Below are 6,000 nucleotides of genomic sequence, written 5' to 3'. Positions count from 1 at the left end.
TTACATAAAATTAGATCTCCATGGTAACAGTTGGAGCACACTTCCTCTTTGTGGGTCTCACTGTCAACTCTACTTCCTTCAATGTGGACTCACACCAGATAGACCTGATATAGTTAATATCATGCTGTAACGTCTGTGCAGAACTATTGAGCAGAAAAATGTCCAAACTATGATATGAAGAACAGTGGGTGTTAGCCGGTCTGTCCACCCAAGACACGTCTAAGTGCTTTAGATTATTCTCAAAGAACTTTCTTACTTTCTCCAATTTTTTTTATTTGTGCAAAAATAATCCTATATTTGGCAACAAATCAAATGCCGTCAATTGTCCCAAACATATAGATCTACCCCCCTGACTGTTTTCCAGCTCTCCTTACTATAAGAGATAATGCCCCACCAGAAATCAACGGATGACCTGGAGGCCTGAACTGTCTGATCAATTATTAATACTTTAATCTTGTTATTTTTTAGGCTTAATTATTTTTTCACTAAAAGAGGACTGGTTGATACTTAGTGTGCCACATTGCCTTGACAAAATAGTGGCTTTACTGACTTTGTTTTGCAGCAGTGGAGGAAAATGTTATATTCTAAACATCATGAGAAGTTAAACAAAGCATCATTTCAGAGTGAATTTATCCTACTATTGCTTGTATTTTTTAGATCATTAAGCAAAAGAAACAAAGCCTACATTCTAAATTGTTTAATTCTTCCAGTGTCACCTCTTTGTGTCTCATCTCTTCCTTTTTTCTTTCTCTTCTGCTGCATCCCAGTCTTCAAAATGATCACATTCACCAAATAGTTTGAAGGAAACTATAAAATCCCTCATATTTTGTTTTCATGCTGTTGTGATAAACTGTGGAATAAGGTATGTGTCAGATAAATGCATCTAAACATTAAAGAAAAACACAATTAGAAATAATAGACCACAGCAAGAATCAAGTTTCTCATGCACGAGGGAGAAGAAGCCAGTGTGACAGAAGACAACCAACACGCTGCCTCTCCCTGTGCACCTTTTATTAAGAACACAAGAAGGAGGTAACAGTTTCAGGACAAAGAGAAAAAGTTCATTAGGGGGTGTTGTATAATGACCCATTTGGTGGATTCTAACTTCAAACAGTATCCCTTATCAGCTCAGGACAGTGTGTCGTAAACCCCCCTCTCTTCCTTGCTGGGATGAGAAGCAGATGAACAAACACACAACTGTTTTCAGAAGAGGTAAAAAGGTCAATCTAAGTTAACATTTAAAGAAATACATTTAAACAATGATAATAATAAAACAATTTCCTTCACATACTCCCTCCTGTTTATCATTGATAAATGTCAAAATCTCACATCCAATATCACATCTCTTTTCAGTTTTCTGTGACATCTTCATTTTCATAACACTTTCAATTTACACTCAGATGAGAAGTTTTTTTTTTGTTTTTTTTTTTTTTTTTTTCTCAAGTCATTTCAATTTCAAAATCATTACAGTCATCTTGTTCTCCCTTTAATAACAAGTTGTATTCTTGACTCAGAAGAACACTCTGTACTCCACCATTCACTGCTCTGGAAATCATAGATTGAATACAAGGAAAAATGCACATAGTGAACACACAACATATGATCAGTACCATAAGAATAGGTGTCACTATTTTTAACAAAAGTTGCCACCAGGAACCAAAAGCAAACCAGGAGAAGAAATCCCAAGATTGGGGTTTCCTGTCATCCTGCATTGCCTGCTGAACCTTTTCAAGTTGATGCAATGCTTCAGTGACGCTGTGACCTTCATCGGTGTTGTCAGGAATAATTGTACAACAGGTATCATTTAACATTTTACAAACACCTCCCTCCTGAGCAACCAATAAGTCCAAAACCAATCTGTTCTGTAGAACCATAAGTCTCATGCTTGACATTTCTTCACTATAGCCTTTAAATGCTTTAATTATAGCGTTCAAAAATAAACCTAATCGATAATCAATGGTCTCAATTCTGAGAGCGTTTTTAGCAGTTCCTACCCAGGGAAACAATGCCATAGTTACCTTTTGCCCCGTATTCCAGAGTTTATGGTCTTCAGGTACATCTGATCCCCAAATGGAATCATGTGGCTTGACATCAATAAGGTTACGTCTGTGGCGAAGGTGAGGCTCATGGACTGCAGAAACTATGAAAGTGTGATCTGTGACCTTTACGGGAGCACAAATCCCACTCCAGTCTCTAGGCAGACTGAGGTAGAGGGCCTGCCCACATAACCAAAACATTTGATCAACCACACAAGTACCATTGTTACCTGGCATTAAATCTGGATTAGATTCAACACAACTTCCTCTGGGCAGGGAACTGCATAACCATGGGAAACTCTGTCATTGATTATCTGGACTGTGAAGGGAACAAGAAGTTCATGACACATCTTTGTCGGCAAAGTTCCTAAAAACTCTGTGCCATTGTTAGTTACGCAATGTGGAAACACAGTTCCTGGTTCCACACTAGCATATGGAGCTAATGATTTTGTCAATTTCAGTTTTTTAAACTGATACAAACTCTTGCAACTCGGTCTTACAAGAGTACCATTTGAAGTGGTGACGGCTCCAGTACTAATATACCCTCTGGTACTATATTCAATAACACAGTCGCTTTTCCACTCAGAAAATTGCTTTGCCTGCAAATTAGGATGTAGGGATGAAGCTGGAATTACAGAACAAACATAGCAATCAGATCTATTCCTTTCTTTAGCCAGTAACATAACATACCTATACCAAGAATTTGTCATATACAGGTGAGTTATGTTCATTTTTGGACTATTCAAAACATCATGTTCATCAATACTCAGCCATCGTCGAGAAACATTTAGTCTTTCCTCGTTGGTGGTTCTTCTTGCAGGTGGATAATGATTCCAAAAGAACCAAATCCATGTGGTTGCTCCTGTCAGGAATAGCAGGAACAGTAAACAAAATAAACTGTCTCTTAGCCCAGTTGGACACGCCATGGTGGATATGTACCTATCTTCGGGAGGGAGAGGTTACTAGCACATCACCTCCTCAAGTCCTCTAACAGTGTAGGATCCGTGTAGTGCAAAAGAGATCTGGTGTGCTTTCTTCCCTAAGACTAGGTGGATTCCCCTGCTTCGCTGACGTTGAGACAAGCAGCATCTATACAGCTGCCTCCCTTTGTAGTCAGACTTCCCCACCTAGCAGTTGGAATTAGCCTCACCCAGATGCTTTTTTTTGCAGTGTGATAGATGGATCCAAGACGTCCTTTCAGCAATCTTGACAGCTGTTGGTGTAGTCAGCAGGACTTGGAATGGCCCTTCCCACCGTGGGCTGGACCAACACTTCCTTTTTATGGCCTTCACAAACACCCAGTCACCAACCTACACTGGTGAAGTGTCCTGTGGAGATAAAAAGGAATCTGGCACTTGATTTGTCCTTTGCACATCTTTAGTGGTAAACATTTTTCTCAAATAATCCACTAAATTTGCATCATCATCTGGAGAATGTTGCTGTGTAGGATCAAGGTCTGGTAACCTATAAGAACGTCCATACAACATTTCAAAAGGCGTTAAAGGTTGACCTGCTGTGCGTGTGATACGCATGCTTAGTTGAACTAAGTCTATGCAGTCAGGCCACTGTCTGTTTGTCTCTTCCATGCATTTCTTTAACTTTGATTTGATAGTGCCATTAGTTCTCTCAACTAATCCTGCACTCTGTGGGTGATAACTACAATGTCTCTTTAAATCAATACAAAGATGTTGAGCCATTTTGTCTATCACTTGATTTACAAAATGTGTACCATTATCACTTCTTATCACTTGTGGTATGCCAAAAGTTGGGATTATTCTTTTACAAATAGCTTTAGCTACTGTAATAGCATCTTGTGTTGCACATGGAAAAATTTCAACCCATTTGGAAAATGCATCAATAATCACTAAACAATATTTCAATCCCTTGCTTTTATTCAATTCAATAAAATCCATATGGATTGTATGGAAAGGAAAAGGTGGTTCAGGAAAATTTCCTCTCTTAGGTCTAACATTGCCTTGGGGATTATGACGCATACATGTTACACATTGTTTACAAAAAATTTTTGAATAGAGAATAAATCCATAAGTTCAATTCAATTCAATTCAATTTTATTTGTATAGCCCAAAATCACAACAACAGTCGTCTCGATGGGCTTCGAAGTAAAACATGAAATCAAAAGGATCACGAATACAAAGAGTTCAATAGAAAAATACTAAAATGAACTAACAAACTGACTAAGCTATACTGGCATCCCTGCCCTTAGACCCCCCTTCGCGGTAAGGAAAAACTCCCAAAAAAACCGGATTCCGGAAAAAACGAAGAAACCTCAGGGGTGCCCATATGAAGGAGGGATCCTCCCCCAGGACGGACAGGCGATTTACCAGAACTCTTAGAGAAGAATTAACTTATCTAAATCTACAACTACATATATAAAAGTCCAGCAGACGAGCTTCATCCAGCCGTGGTTATCGGGACAGTCAAAGGCGCGAGTCGAGCCGGAGACAGGAACCACAGCCAGGTGTAGGAGCAGGAGCAGAGACGAGGTACTCGGTCAGGTACAGAGCAGAGACGAGCCAGAGATGAGCCAGAGGCAGGATCCACAGCCAGGTGTAGGAGCAGGAGCAAAGGCGAGGTAAACGGTCAGGAACTGGAGCACGGATGAGGCAACTGGAGTCTGGAAGCACTCCCACTCCCCAGGAGGGGAGAGGAAAAGAGGGACAATACATGAATCGCACTGCACCAAACAGAGGCATGGAGAACTAAATGATAAATTATGATCAAGAATAGAGGAGAGGAAGGGTAGAAGTAAAAAAGGAAAGAGGACAGAACCCCAGTGTACCATAGTTGTATAATATTTCTCTAATAAGTTCATCATACCCCCTGTTGAGACATGGCAAGGCCCATGACTCAAAATTGCTGCCCATTTGTACATGGATTTTGGTAAAATAGGTTTACCTTCTGTGCTGACATAAAGACCTTGTTCCAACTTTGCTCCCTTTTTCAACCATAAATCTTTTTCTTGTTTCGGTGCACTGTGTTGCATTTCCTTTAAAACATCAGCGGTTGCATCTGCAGTCACATTTGTGCATATTTCTACATCTTTTGTTGCAGCTTGCTTTGCTGTTGCATCTGCAAAGGCATTTCCTTTAGAAATATCATCTGTTTTTCGTGTGTGTCCCTCGCATTTACATATTGCCACTTTAGATGGTAACATTACAGCAGTCAATAATTCTTTCAGTAAGTCTACATGCGTTACTGGTTTTCCTGTTGACGTTTTAAACCCTCTGTTCTTCCACTGTTGACAAAACAAATGCACTGTAGCAAACGCATATTGGCTATCAGTATAGATCGTAACTGGCTTATCTTTAAACAGTTTGCATGCTTCAGTTAAGGCTGTCAACTCTGCTGATTGTGCTGAGTAATTTCCAGGCAGGGGTCCTGCCTTCAAAACCTTATCTTGAGTTACAACAGCAAAACCCACTTTGTTTCTGCCTGTTTCATCTTTCTTTGCTGACCCATCAACAAAAACTATTTCCCCCTCAGTTAGTGGTACATCTGATAAGTCTGGTCTCGGCTTGTAAACTAAAGTTGTTTCTTGTAAGCAATTGTGAGGTTCTCCATCTTCTGGTGTAGGCATCAGCGTAGCTGGATTCAATGTAGTACACCTTTCAACAGTCAGGTGAGGCTGTGAAACTAATGTAGCTAAACATGATAAGTGTCTTGCTGGTGATAAAAATGTCATTTTAGTTTGTAATAGTAAAACTGAAACTGCATGCGGCACATACAGAGTAAGCTTGTGGAAAAGCACTACTTCAGCTGAGCTTTCCACTGCCATTGCTGCTGCTATCACTGCTTGAACACAAGGAGGTGTTGCTCTTGCTACAGGATCTAATTTTGAAGAATAAAATGCCACAGGTCTCTGTTTATCTCCATATTTTTGTAACAAAACAGATGTCATAAATCCATCTCTACAGTCTACAGTTTGACTGAAAGGTTTACTGTA

Source organism: Oryzias latipes, chromosome 8 (genome assembly GCF_053564925.1).
Source record: "Oryzias latipes strain Hd-rR chromosome 8, Olatipes_Hd-rR_3.1".
NCBI classification, from domain to species: Eukaryota; Metazoa; Chordata; class Actinopteri; order Beloniformes; family Adrianichthyidae; genus Oryzias; species Oryzias latipes.
The sequence above is the reverse complement of the archived record's forward strand: the minus strand, read 5'-3'. Positions refer to the sequence as shown.